The following is a 15,724-nucleotide window of genomic DNA, read 5'->3' on the forward strand; positions in this document are numbered from 1 at the left end:
ACAATCTAACTCTGCCCTATCTGGCACTTGGTGGCCTTGATCGTTAGGCCTTCTTTCTTCAGGGCCTCCAAAACATTTCTCAGGTGGACCAGGTGGTGCTAAAGATAGCAATATCATCTAGATATGCTGCACTATAGTCTTCCAGGCCTGTAAGGACTTTGTTCACCAACCTTTGAAAAGTGGCTGGTGCATTTTTCAAACCAAGGGGCATCACCGCAAACTGGTAGTGCCCACTAGGGGTATAAAATGCTGTTTTTGGCTTTGCATCATCAGCTAATCTGATCTATTAGAAGCCAGCTGTCAAGTCAAATGTGCTCAGAAACTTGGCTGAGGCCAAAGTATCTATACGCTCATCTGCCCTTGAAATTGGATGAGCATCTGTCCTAGTGACTGCATTGAGACCCCTGTAGTCAACACAAAACCTAATTTCTCTCTTGCCACCATGGGTGTGAGGTTTGGGGACTAATACTACTGGACTAGCCCAAGGGCTATCTGAGGGTTCAATAACTCCCAATTCAATAGGGTTCAATAATTCCCACTTCAGTCCTGATTCAGTCCCTGACATGATCAGGTTGCCTGTAAATCTTATTTTTAACAGGCAGACTGTCCCCAGCGTCCACTTCGTGAGTGCGCCGGGTAGTCTGACTTGGAGTCAGTGAAAACATATGTCTGAACTGTTGTAAAAATCTTCTACAATCAGTTTGCTGCTGGTCATTGTGGCTGCCTGCCAAGGCTACACCGTCTACTGAACCATCATCAGGGTTCTGTGAGAACAAGTCAGGAAGTGGATCACTCTCATCCTCCTGTCCCTCATCAGTAGCCATGAGCAAGCCCATGTCTGCCCTTTCAACATATAGGTTGAGCCTGTTGACATGGAGAACCCTATGGAGGCTCCTGAGAGTTCCTAGGTCCACGAGGTAGGCAACCTCTTCCTTCTGCTCAGTTTTGGTATGAGGGCAACTCCATTTGTCTTGGAGGGCTGCTGGGGCCACAGGCTCCAACACCCATACTTTCTGTCCTGGCTGGTAAACAGTCAGCACAGCCTTTTGGTCATGCAAGGCCTTCTGTATTTCCTGGCTAACCTTAAGGTGTTTAGTTGCCTGCTTCATGTACTCAGCCATCCTGGAGCGGAGATCAAGTACATAGTCGACAATATCCTGGTTAGGGGGTTTGAGAGGTAACTCCCATCCCTCCTTCACCAGACACAATGGACCCCTAACTGGATGTCCAAACAAAAGTTCAAATGGGCTGCAACCAACCGCCTTCTGTGGAACCTCTCTGTAGGCAAATAGAAGACAGGGCAACAGTATGTCCCATCTGCGCCTAAGCTTTTCTGGGAGACCTTTAATCATGCCCTTGAGGGTTTTCTTGAATCTCTCAACTAAACCATTGCATTGTGTGTGATAAGGGGTGGTAAATTTATAATTTACTCCACACTCCTTCCACATAGCAGTCAAGTAACTAGACATGAAATTTGCATCCCTGTCTGATACTACCTCCTTAGGAAAACCCACCCTGGAAAAGATTCCATGGAGGGTCCTTGCCACCTCAGGAGCTGTGGTGGTCCTAAGTGGGATTGCCTCTGGATACCTAGTGGCATGGTCCACCACCACTAGTATAAATCTGTGCCCAGGTGCTATCTGAGGAGGATCCATGGGACCAACTATGTCAATCCGCCCTCTTTTAAAGAGAACCCCCACCACAGGTAGTGGTATCAGGGGGGCCTTTGTAGTACCACCTGCATTGCCACTGGCTTGACAGGTGACACAGGAGCGATACAACTCCTTGGTGTTTTCAGACATGTGAGGCCAATGAAAGTAACAGAATATTCTGTTCCAAGTCTTGTTTTGGCCTAGGTGACCTGCTAAAGAGATATCATGTGCTAGTGTCAATAGGAAACCTCTAAACTTCAGAGGTATTACCAACCTCCTGGCTGCAACAGGCTTGGGGTCTCTACTCTCTAAGTAAAGGAGTCCATCATCCCAGTAGATCCTGTGGGACCCACTAGCACTCCCAGTAGTCTCAGCAACAGCTTGTTGTTGGAGGGTTCAAGAGAAGGGCAGCTCAGCTGCTCCTGGCTCAGATCTGCCCTGGAAGGCCCCCCTGTCCCCAAAAACTCAACCTGATCAGGCTCAAGCTCCTCTGGGACAGTTCCTTCTTCAGGAGAACAATCCTCTCCCTCAAGAGAACAATCCTCTCCCTCAAGAGACTGATCTGTACTCTGAGTCGGGGAGGGGGACACTGCCTTACCCCTACTACTCCTTTTCTTGGAAGGCACCTAGTCCACTCTTCCAGGATTCAGGGCCTGTTCAGCGGATGATATATTTGCCTGTGACCTAGTTATAGCAAACATGCCCAGCATTTCTGCATGAGTCCTGAGCTCCACCTCAGCCAAGCTGAAGTTTCTAAATCATTGTCAAGCAAACATTCAACAGGGAGGTCTGCACTTACCACAACCATTTTCGGGCCAGTTACCGCTCCTCAGGTGAAATTAATAACTGCCAAGGAATGGCCTGTCCTGACATTGCTAGCATTGGTCACTTGGTACATTTCCCCAAGTATGATCTGCTCAGGAGCAAAAATATCTTTTGTCACCATTTTGACACTTGCTACTGTGTCCCTGAATGCCAAAGCCTCTTTTCCATTTATCAAAGGCTGCTGTCTGTATTTGCCCAGATTACTGGGACTGACAAAGGAGGACATATCCATGCCTCCATCACAGATCAGTTTAGCCAGACTAGGCCAGAGTCCATCTCAGAACCAAGGGTTAACCCTACTATACCCTTATTCTGAGTACCACCACTTGGAACTGCACTAGGGGTAACAGTTGCCTTAGGGGCAATGGCGGCTGGAGTTGAGTCTTTGGACTTGCTACAATCACTAGTCTAATGGGTTTTCTGTTTGCAAATTTTGAACCATGGTTTCTTTTGTCCTTTTCCTTTGTTAGCTTGCGACTCCACACCAGATGCAGAATTGTGGGGCCCCTGAGAATACTTCTGGTCTTTACCCTTGTCCTCACCCTTATCAGAGTTCTTAGAATCTTGCTTCTTGGAGTCACCTTGTTTCTGAACCTTCTACCTCACCCCGGTTCTGACCCATTTGTCTGCCTTCTGACCCAATTTTTGGGGAGAGGTCCGATCAGAGTCCACCAGGTACTGATGCAACAGCTGATTTTGACAATTATTAAGTATCTGCTCCCTCATAATTAAGTTGCACAATATTTAAAATCACACACCTTACTGCCAAGTAGCCAGCCCTCCAGAACCTTAGTAGCACAATCTGCAAAGTCAACACAGTCTTGAGTCTGTACCTTTTGGGTGTCCCTGAACGTAGTCCTGTATTGCTCAGTGGTTAAGCCAAACCCATCAATCAAGGCACTCTTCAAGACTTTGTAACTATCAGCATCTTCTTCTCTTACAGTGAGGAGCTTGTCTCTGCCTTTGTCTGCAAAGGAGAGCCTCAAGATTGCTGCCCATTGCTCCTGAGTGACACTCTGTACTTTACAGGCCCTCTCAAGTGCAGTTATCCATTTGTGGATGTCATCCCCACTCTGGTAGGGAGGGACAATCTTGTTCAGGTTCCTATGGTCATGAATATATTCTATACCTCTAGGGACACTGTAGCTGCCACCATGGGGCTCTAGCCCCTCTTTTCTAGAAGCATTCTGGAGCTCCAGGGATTCCCGGACTATGGCCAGCTGCTCTCTTAGCTTCTTCAAACCTGAACAGTCTGCACTTTCTATCATAGGAGGTCTCTCTCCTGTAGGAGGCTGAGGACCTATGAGAGACAGATGTCCCTACACATGTACCAGAATGATTAGACTCCTGAGAAGGAGATCTAGACCTACTAGGTACACTGCTAACTCTTCCTGGAGGGTTGAAGAGAGGGCCACTGGGGTTCTCTTCTTCATCCTCAGGGAGAATTTGAATGTCCAGGATAAAATCATTCTGATCCTCCTGGTCAGCATCAAGGTCTAGGTCTTGGATGTTTTCACCTCCTTGCCTTTCCTCTTCTGCTGCCCCACCCATCCTGCCTGTCTCATCAGACCCTGGGGTCTTTCTGAGGTCATCTGCAAGCAACAACTGAATGAGATGTTGTGTGGTTGGGCTTTTCCCTGTCTTCAATTTCCTGGAGGAACACATAGCCCTCAATTCTTGGTATGATACATGGTCATACTTAGATGGGATAGGCCCACTGGCTTCTTTCCTTGAAGACATAACTAGTGTAGTGTGGTGTGTGCACCTACCTACTCTAGTGGGACTACCAAACCCTCTTGAGTTGTAGAAAGGATATGCTAAGCCCTTGACACACAACTCTAAGTTCAGTAGAACGTACTGTATTATATTCTTGATTTATATGAACCCACTTACCTATAGTGGTTTTCAGTTAGTCACTCAATGAGATTATCTGGTAAAGCAATAGCAAGCTTGAATTCAACTGCGCACACCAATGTGAGAAGTTGGCCTAGCATATGACAGGCCAACTTCTCACACCTTCCAACTCCCTTTTCATCTGTCTTATATAATGCAGATTTACAAACATTGAACAGTCATATGGGTTAGTCTCTAAATTGTGTTCTGTACACCCTTTACACTGGTGGTCATGTCACAATAACCCTCATCCTCTTCCTGATAAATTGTAAGCGTGCCCCTAAGCCAAACTTCACCTGTTGGGGTACTTGTATAATTTCCATTTCCTTCACTTGAGTTTTGGGAATCCTTCTAGCCCATTCCAATATGTCTTTTGACTTTTGTTGAATCAATTTTGCATTATTGTCCTGTCTTAATTTTACTGAAATGTCTCCTGTTAGGGACACTGTTCCCTCATTTTTTTCAGGTTTAAGAGAATCTTTATTAATTGTTTGAGCAAGATAAACCTCCCCCATGTTTAACAAGTCATCAACCTTTGGTGTAATTTTGTCAGTAAGTCAGGGGTATTAATGTCTGGTCTTTGTAGCCTACAGCTGGAATATCTGTGTTCATTGAGGTAGTGTGTTCTTTCTATTCCACTCACAATGATGGATACATACCCTGACGGCATAAGGGCCATTTAATTATCTCAGAATGTCGGGTGTGGTGCTATGGATTCCACATGGAAATCCTGACTGAATATCTCAGAGAAGTCTAATGATGCTAATCTTTTTGTTATTTTTATCTCCTGTATATGCTCCTAAGATATACAATATTACATGGGCTATCACTGTATTATCAAAAGAACCACCTGGGGGTCATGGAACCAGGGAAGTCTATGTACCTTCTGCCCATTCCTGCCGATGTCTTTTTATCCTATCAGTCTCTCCTGGAAATCATGTGGCCTACAGGAGTCTCTTTCTCTCCCTGCCTACCCGTGGAAGATTTCTTAAAGAAAGGCATAACCTCACAATTGTTTTCTTCTAATCTACCAGAAACCCTTACTATTCTTGTTCGCGGGGAAAATACTAATGGACTTTAAGACAGACTACTCCCTTTTGGTTAGGCTCGACTTCAGTTATTCCTAAGTAAGCAAGTTGTGGGAGAATTACGAGAGTTTCACATGATACACCTACAGTCAAATCAGATGGATCTTTTTTTTTAACAGACTTTATTGATGACTTCATTACCGCATACAAGGCAATAAAATTATACAGAGGCAGTCTTTTTCCTTTTATAACAGTTACATTGCATATGTCGTATATATATGCGGCGTAAATTATAATGCCGAAAATCAAGAGCTCAAAATAACCTTGTTGTCAGTATAAATTGAAAGGGCACAATATAAGAAGTATCAAACACAAAGTCATGTACATTTTTAGCAAACAACTAAAACCTATGTAAGTACAACTCCCCCCTCCCTAACCCTCCCACTCCCCCTTCTGGTCAGTCCCGCTCTCGCAGCAAAGGTAATCAACAGGAATCATTATAATCCCAATCGACCCCACAGGTTTTAGCCTCCTAGGAACAAAAAGTGCTGGTCCAGTTCACAGAGTTCGAGATTCGGGAACAGCTTGGTGTTAGGTAGTGTTATTGTGTCGGGGCATCCAGTGTGGGCACTAAATCCATCGATTTCAATTCATAAATCAGATGGACCTATATTATACAGAATATATCTACCTGGTATCCTAGTAGACCCAGCTCTTACTATTCTTAAAGGCTCCTGCCCTAATGGAGTTAATACAAAAAAACTGTTTGTATCTCTGATAATGCAAGAGAACTCATGATCTACTACACATGCTATAATAATTGCAAATCTACCGTATATATGTGTGTGTGTGTGTGTGTATATATATATATATATATATATTCTTTTTTTTTTAAAACAACTCACATAATATATTTATTCAACATGTCAACTTTTTCTCTCTTTCTCTGACATTTTCCTAGTTCAAACTGTCAGGATAATTCCTATTTCTCTAATAATTCCGAAACGAGAAAACAGTCTGCCTAGTTTAACAAGTAGTAGTAGTAGTTTAGTATTTGTTGATTAATTAAAATCATTACAAACAGCAGGAAACAAATTCAATTTACAATCTGATTAAAAAAGAATGATCGAAAATACAAAACCAGCACATTATTAAATCCGAGATGAGCTCCACAGAAACATATATACATAATTGTTTAACTAAATACTCGATCTATTTATCTGACGATTCCTAAACAAGGGTCTGTCAGGATCAGCAAAATACATTTACTTCTCTCTCCCTCTTTGACAATTCCTAAACCAAGGTCTGCCAGGATTAACTAAATACACTCCTCGGTTTGTAACAGTTGTAGATCAATACACAAGGAATCGACAATCACCCCTTTCCCCTACCTTATCTGGCTGCTGCAGACGTCCCCCCGACCAGTAACCCTGTCGTCCAAAAAACAGATCTTTCATCTCAACGGGCATCTGTCATCCTCCTCTTATTGTGCACATCTAAATTAGTTGTCCGAAGGGGAACCTCCCCAGCAGCAGGCCGGATCAAAGAGAATCTCTTGGCTGGCTCTGCCACAATGTAGGGGAAAACCCATGATGTAGCTAAAATACTTAATCACCACATCTTCAACAAAGGGAGGACAAGCAGGTTTATTATATTCTCACAAATTGAAACAGCTGGGAAAGTGATCGCGCCATAATAATCAATCTACTAACTGGGTGTGCATTGCATCTTATTTGGACCCCTTATCACTTTTTTTGCTTGAGATCGATTTTACGAAACACTGAACTTTATTGTTCTGGTAACCTGAAGTTGCTCTGAGTTGGGCTTTGTAACACCCATTTTTTTACTTACTGGTTTTAATTGACCCTTATTGTATTGTATCAAGAAAAATTATTTCTGTTTTTATGGATACCTTTATGATCTATGTTTCTAAATCAGATCGAATAAAGTAATTACACTGCACTCAATGCAACATACACTCCAAATACCACTCAGTGCCACATAATGATATGCTACATATTTACACTGCGCTCAACGCAACATACACTCCAAATACCACTCAGTGCCACATAATTACACACCACATAATTACACTGCACTCAATGCAACATGCACTCCAAATACCACTCAGTGCCACATAATTACACGCCACATAATTACACGCCACATAATTACACTCCACATAATTACACTGCACTCAATGCAACATACACTCCAAATACTACTCAGTGCCACATAGTTACACGCCACATAAATACACTGCACTCAACACAACATACACTCCAAATACCACTCAGCGCCACATAGTTACATGCCACATAATTACACTGCGCTCAATGCAACATGCACTCCAAATACCATTCAGTGCCACATAATTACACGCCACATAGTTACTCTATCTATCTATCTATCTATGTATCTATCGCCCTCATGCTATCTATCTATCTATCTCCCTCACTCTATCGCCCTCACTCGATCTATCGTCCTCACTCTATCTATCGCCCTCACTCTATTGCCCTCACTCTATCTATCTATCTATCTATCTATCTATCTATCTATCTATCTATCTATCTATCTATCTATCTATCTATCTATCTATCTATCTATCTTTCTATCTATCGCCCTCACTCTATCTATCTGTCTATCTATTGCCCTCACTCTATCTATCTGTCTATCTATTGCCCTCACTCTATCTATCTGTCTATCGCCCTCACTCTATCTGTCTATCGCACACACTCTATCTATTGCTATCACTCTATCTATCTATCTATCTATCTATCTATCTATCTATCTATCTATCTATCTGTCTGTCTGTCTGTCTGTCTGTCTGTCTGTCTGTCTGTCTGTCTGTCTGTCTGTCTGTCTATCTATCTATCTAGTGCCCTCACTCTATCTATCAATCTATCTATCTATCTATCGCCCTCAGTCTATCTATCTATCGCCCTCACTATATCTATCGCACTTACTCTATCTATCGCACTCACTCTATCTATCGCATCACCACAGCATCACTCAGCACTACCACAGCATCACTCAGGAGCACCACAACATCACTATGCGCTACCACAGCCTCACTGAACGCCACAGCATCACTCGTCGCCCCCCCACAACTTCACTCAGCGCCACCACAGCATCAATCTGTGCAACCATTCAACAACCACTGGTTCAAATATGTTCTATCAATGTTTCAAGCTTTATTACAAATGTCACTAAAAGATATTAATATTTCACTTCTGTTCTTGGATTTTCGTTACAATAAAATACACTGAACATAATCTTCACAAAAGTTATTTACAAAAGTTTAAGCTATTGCCATTATAAATTACAATAACTTTTATTTAAGTATTAATAATTAAAAAAAATTAAAAGCCATTGCTATTTGTAATATCTATACATCTAAATCACGTAAATACAACACATATTGCATTACAAATCCTATAGGTGTTTGCGAAAGTTATAACTATTGCCATTATAAATGACACAGCTATTAATTTCGCTATTTTCAAAATCAACACATAAATAAAAAAATTGTCATTTACAATACCAATAGCTCAAACATTCCTAATGCGAGACCTATTGCATTGCAAATGCTTGTTACTTACTGGTTTTAATGGACTCTTATTGTATTGTATCAAGAAAAATGATTTACTGTTTTTATGGATACCTTTATGATCTATGTTTCTAAATCAGATCGAATAAAGTGTATTGAAATGAATTTACAATCAGTCTCAATTTACACATGCTGCAAGTCCATTCTTATAGTACTATTTTTTGCAAACAGCCATAACTTCAATACAATATTAATAATAGAAAAAGTTTCCTGATTTTCAGTTCTTTCCCACCCAGTCTGCACACATTGCTCAGAACGCAGCTTTCCTGTTTTCATAACTCTAGCAGAACCTGTGGTATTCTGAAAGCCTCTACATTGATCAAAACTGAGAAGCCAATGTGTATGACCCGTTGTGTTTCTTTTTTTTTTTTCTTTTTTTTTTTTGGAAAACCTTTATTTATAGAAAGGGTACACCGCTATTCAGCCATACATCCCGGAGGCCAGGCAGCATTGAGGTAGCATTTCCATTCGTGCACCAAACGATAGACAGGAGCAGACAGGTTTAATTTCAATTATATGAAAACAAGAGAATAAACAAACCATAAAACAACAAAGGCTGCAAGAAATAAAGTAAGAAAGAAAGGCCCCGTTGTTTTTTTTTTTTTTTTTTTTTTTGGGTAATCCTCATATATCACAGATGGAACTCTTGATGGGACACTGGCTCCTCCATGCACTGCTGGCCGTTCTGGACTGACCCTCGTTGGTTTTGGCCTGATGCAAGTTGGTTTGCCCGCACCCTCAAGTAGCCACTACCTTCCCCTCCAAACTCCTTTTTTTTTTTTTCACCGATCCGTGTGCGCCCTTTGCTACTTAGGAGTACGGGGAACCAGCAGGGCTCCAGACAAATCATTGGAAAACCAATCATCGAGCTTGCCATGCCACCAAGGCTGCCCACACATTCGTCATGCTTCTGGGATCGCATGCCACATCTGATTTACAAGTTAACATAATCTGCCTCAGGCAATTAGCAAAGGTTGGGGGAGTTGGATCTTTCCATGCCCTGCAAATCTCGCGCCTTGCTAAGAGGATGATAAAAAATACAAATTTGGTGGAAAAGTCATTAACTTGATAGTTCATCACAAGCCCAAACATGACTGTGAACCTTGGGAGTGCTATAGGCATTAAGAGGACTTCTTCCAGAAATTCCTTTATCTTCCCCCAATATTCCGCTAAATCAGGACAATCCATAAACATATGAACATCGTCAGCCTTCAAGAGGCCACACCTTGGGCAATTGTAGTCCATATTTGAGAATTTTGCCAATTTCTTCGGAGTTATATAGACCCTATACATAGTGTATAGGTGATTCCTTTTCAACGCAGCCGGCTTAATTACGGCATTCAACACCCTGAAGGAGTCGCACCAAGAATCCAAAAGAGGCCCATTAGTCGGGGTGAGGGCGTTACACCATAATTTACTGATTTCAACCTCCGTCACATCCTCCCCTTCTAACATTGCCGAATACCAAAAAGATATTTGGCTTTTCCACTTACCCCTTCTAGCTACCGCATCAAATTTAGGGTTAGGGGGGTTATTATCATTAGGTATCCCAGATCTCGTTGTCCACCAGCCTGACAATTGGTAGTATTTAAACCGCGTCAGGGCCCCCCTAGTTAGATTGGACAATGCGTCCCAGCTTAAGAGTTGGCCATCTCCCTGCAGATCTCCCCACCTCTGCAGCCCTGCCTGTTTCAAAAGTAGTGACAGTTGATCATTAAGGCAGGCTGGGAGGCCTGGTGAGTCCCATATGGGTGCCTGCGGTGCGTAATAGGTAATGTTTAGTTTAATCCTTACAAATACCCAATTTTTCAAGGCTGACCTTAAGATCCTCAACCTTACTTTTTTGAAGAATTTTGGGTCCCCACACTTATAAAGAAAAAAACTGGAACCCTGAGGAACCTCCTTTAATAGCGCAGAGAATAGCAGCCCCATTGATGATTGGTCCATATGACCCGCCATAATTCTAAAATGCTTAAAATGAAAAGCGTGGCAATACAGCATTAAATCTGGAAAGGCGAGTCCTCCTGTCTTGAGACCCCTTCTTAATTTCTTCCACGCTATACGAGGGCCTTTGGCATTCCAAATGAATGCGCCCAGTTTTCCTTGTAGTTTTTTAATTAAGGGTGCTGGAAAGGATAATGGGATGGCATTAAATAGAAAAGTGACCTTAGGGAGCACTATCATTTTCAGGAGATTCACTCTCCCGTATATGTTTAGAGGCAGAGAGGACCAACGTTGCAATAAAGCAATTGTATCTTTAATGATCCTTTCTAGATTAGTTTTGGGGATTTCATCTATCTCATTAACCAAGTGAATTCCCAGGTACCTCATTTTATTCTTCTTCCCTAACGAGCTAGACTGCTGGTTCCATTCCATTATTTCCGTCTTTTCAGCATTAATTGCGTACCCCGAAATGTTACCAAACCCCATTGCAAGATCTAATAGTCTAGGGATTGCCACATCCGGATTTATAGTATACATTAACAGGTCATCTGCGTACAAAGCCAACTTAAACTCCATTTCCGCAATCTTAAAGGGTTTAATTATAGGATCGGCTCTTAATAAACAAACGAAGGGCTCTATATACAAGTCAAACAAAAGGGGGGATAGGGGACATCCCTGACGAGTGCCTCGGGAGATATGAAACTGCTCTGTCAGAGAACCATTTACTAGGACCTTTGCTGTTGGGTCTGAGTATAAAAGCTTAATGGCTGTTATATAGTTCGTCGGAAAGCCAAATTTTTCCATCGCCAACCACAAGTAGTTCCAGTCAACTTGGTTGAATGCCTTCGCAGCGTCTACTGCTACTATGGTCAGAGGCAGTTTCTTTTCTTGAGCTACATCAATGGCAGCCACCACTTGAAAGGTCAGCTCATTGAGCTGCCTGTCCGGGATGAAGCCCCTTTGGTCGCAATGTACTACAGATTTTACTACCTTTGCTAATCTCGTAGCCAATACCCCCGCGAATATTTTATAGTCAACATTTAGAAGTGAAATGGACCTGTAGGACTCTATCCTACTCGGGTCCTTATTTGGCTTCAACAATAATGTGACCGTTGCCTCCACCCATGACCTGGGGACCTGTCCTCCCCTGAGTAAGACTTCGTTAAATAATAGGGTCAGAACCCCTATGATCTGCTCTAAAACGGTCTTAAACAGCTCCACTGGAAGCCCGTCTTGGCCTGCGGCTTTGCCCTTAGCCATTTTCGACACCTGAGCCCTGACTTCCCCTTCTTTGATTTCTGAACTAAGATAAGAACAATCAATCTCAGATAACTTAGGGAGCTGGACATTTGCAAACCAGGATTCTGCTTGTTGCTTATCCCCAGAGGAGTTAGGTCCATAAAGAGACTGCATGTATCTCTTTGCTTCTTCTCTGATACAGTCATCCTTGTTAGTTTTTTCCCCTGTACCTGATAAAACCAAGCTGTCTATCTGGTTTCTTGTTCTGTCGGCTCGGGCCTTCCATGCCAGGAGACGTCCACACTTCTCACCGTAAGCAAACTGCTGTAAATTACTAATGTCCCACTTTTCCTTTAAATCCTTGTCCAACCCTGCTTGAAATTCTGCTCGCAGACAATCGAGCTCTCTCTGAAGTATTTGCCTGTTGTCCGACTCCTCTGCCGATGCCCTCTGTAACTCCAGTTCCTTAAGCTTGATTCTAGAAATCCATGCTTCCCTTCTCTCTTTCCTCAGTCTATTCCTCCTGATCATCAAAGTTGTTAACAAGCCTCGGGAGAAAGCTTTATACGATTCCCAGACAATTTGTTCATTTGCTGACCCTGTATTGACCCTAAAAAATTCTTCAGACTGGGTAACTAAATCCTGTCGCACTCCTTCTTCCAGCAGCAGCGTCCGATCCAGTGTCCATCTCCTATGATGTTTTTTCTGTATCATGTTGACTACCATTTCCACCATTGAGTGGTCTGACAGAATTGCAGGGACATAAGATACAGAATCGACTGCCGATGAGAGGTTCTTATCTACCAGGAAAAAATCTATCCTCGAATGGTGCCCATATCTCCTACTGTAGAAAGAGTAATCTCTTCCCCCTGGGTTTTTGAATCTCCAAATGTCCATCAAATTAAAATCCCTCATGATGTTCTTAAGTTCTAGACTATTTTTTTTGGGGGGGGAAAACTTCACTCTCGATGTTCTATCAAGATCTCTATCAAAAATAAGATTAAAATCTCCCCCTACAATTATCGGGCCTGTTGTCTCTATTAAGTTAGTTTTAAGTTTTATCAAAGCCCCCGGGGCATCTAGATTCGGGCCGTAGTATACTGCGCAGACCAAAGGGGCGCTTCCCACCATCAGAGAAGCTATCAACCATCTGCCTGAAATGTCCGTATCGTGTTTTATCAACCTGATCCCTGAGCCTGCTCTAATTATCACGGCCACCCCCCGTGTACTGCCGCTCTGTCCCGAGGAAATGATATCCTGGACCCATCCACATCTCCCGAATATTTGACTACATTCTTCCCTCTCTACATGCGTCTCCTCTAATAAACAAATATATGCCCCTGATCTGAACAAAAAATCTATGACCCTTCTTGCTTTAGACCTATCCCTTAACCCGTTAACATTCCAGCTTATAAATGTTATGCTATTTATGGTATCGGCCATAATTCTCTATGATCCCTTTAGGCCCCGTTGTGTTTCTTGAATGACAATCTAAAAGAAGCAAAGAAAGACATGGCTGTCGAAAACCTCATTTTGATGACGGGGACATTTTGCGATGTTGTTTCTGCTGAATTCTTTGGAATGCTTTTCTTCAGTCCCACCTCTTTGTGAGACTGCTTTGGTGGTGAGTTACAAGATGAGGAATGTGTATGGAGTGATATTCAAAGGAAAAACAAGTTCTTCCCTTCTTTAACAATCATTATAGTGGATATGCTGTTTTGTAGTCAATTTCTTAACGCCTGACCTCCTTCCCCAGATGTTTTTCTAGAAATGTTCAGTATCCGCGCTCCGCTGTAGTGCACAGTGATCTATTTTAATACATCTGTCTTTTTAGTCTGAACCCAATGGGATGCAAAAAAGAATGGGAACAGATGTGAGTATACATGGTACTGCAATATGTTGCTCCATATCATCATGTCCTTTGAGTACAGGAGCCTCTTAGCATCGCCTACCAGTGTTGGTCTTGTGAGATTTACCAGACCCAGCCAGGCCCCTGGTGGAGATTCATATCATCTTAGATGCTAGTGAAGTCTAGTGAAGTCCTGAGGAGAGTAGATTATTAGCTACAGATTATGACCACCTATTATGTGTTATTTCCTACTTGCACATCCTAAGTGCTAAATTCCCCAGCCCACTTACTAGCTTTCTCATGAGCACTTAACTAAGCCAAAATTGTAGCTTTCTTCCCCTGTTCGTACACCCTTTTCTGCATCTAAACAGACTGTTTGACAGCATCTGTTGCTTTATCGAAGTATTTATTTCTCAGCATCTCCAAATCAGAATGTCAGGATTTCTTTTTGTTTGAGCTATGATCTGTCTGTAAGTCAGCTTACAGAGAAGGATAAAATGATACAAGCAGTGTAACTTCACAAATTGATTAGCATTTACCTGTAAAATGAAAGCATAACACTTCCGTATGCACGGTTTCACTTAGACTACATAGATCTAAGTATGTTATTATGAAACTTAATAAGCAATGTAATTTTCAATCAAACTCAAGAATATTTCTTTCATGATCCATTGAAGAAGAGATTATGCTAAAACCTGTTCAGTTTCAAATGTAATCTCAGTAATTCAGTTGTATGCATTGCTTGTTACATAAATCCACAATGCTGTTTTATCAGGAATGTATCATGTATCCGCTTCCTCCCTTTCCCCAACAATCTCTGCAACAATCCTGTTACTTGCAGGCTATTGAGGATGCTTGTAGGTACATGAACTATTTAGCCTATTGTGTGCAATAACCACCTGTAGAGTTTTATCTTGATTTGACCTTCATACTTGATTAATGTTTGTAGAGATCAACAGCTGGGGCTTTAATGTTCTGAAGCTACGTTTAAAAGTGGCATATTTGTGTGTCATAAGGTATAACAGCATGGTTTTACACTCATAATTTTTGTTTAGTTTCTTTGGGGGCACAGTTTGTCAAATTTTTAAATATGTGTACTTATTGTGCAGGCCTGGACATTGACTCTGCTCTATGTAACTATGTCCCTCGTGATCCCACTTTTCTGGAATCTTCTCCCTACTGCTCCACTATCTACACACACAGACACACACACAGACACACACACACACACAGACACACACACACAGACACACACACAGACACACAGACACACACACACACACACACACACACACACACACACACACACACACACACACACACACACACACACACACACACACACACACACACACACACACACACACACACACACACACACACACACACACACACACACACACACACACACACACACACACACACACACACACACACACACACACACACACACACACACACACACACACACACACACACACACACACACCTCTTTAGTAACTCCTCAACAATTTCCGAAAGTTTGTGCAACCAGTCTAGGTGTACAAGTATTACATCAGTGCCTCATTTATAGAGAATAACCTGTTTACTGGCTCCCAGGGCCAGAGTGATCGCTGTACCTTTACATGATTGTAGTGGTCAATGGATTGGGGGAGACCCAAGAGAATATAGCTGGGAAATTAAG

At 42.3% G+C, this 15,724-nt stretch overlaps 1 protein-coding gene across 2 annotated transcripts in view; it reads left to right on the forward strand.

The window, feature by feature from the left end:
* The window catches only part of CENPC (centromere protein C), a 1,111,772-nt gene that overhangs the window by 556,696 nt on the left and 539,352 nt on the right, over positions 1 to 15,724 (forward strand). The window lies entirely within an intron of this gene.

The sequence above is a fragment of the Lissotriton vulgaris genome, chromosome 3_1 (genome assembly GCF_964263255.1).
Source record: "Lissotriton vulgaris chromosome 3_1, aLisVul1.2, whole genome shotgun sequence".
In the NCBI taxonomy this organism is placed as follows: Eukaryota; Metazoa; Chordata; class Amphibia; order Caudata; family Salamandridae; genus Lissotriton; species Lissotriton vulgaris.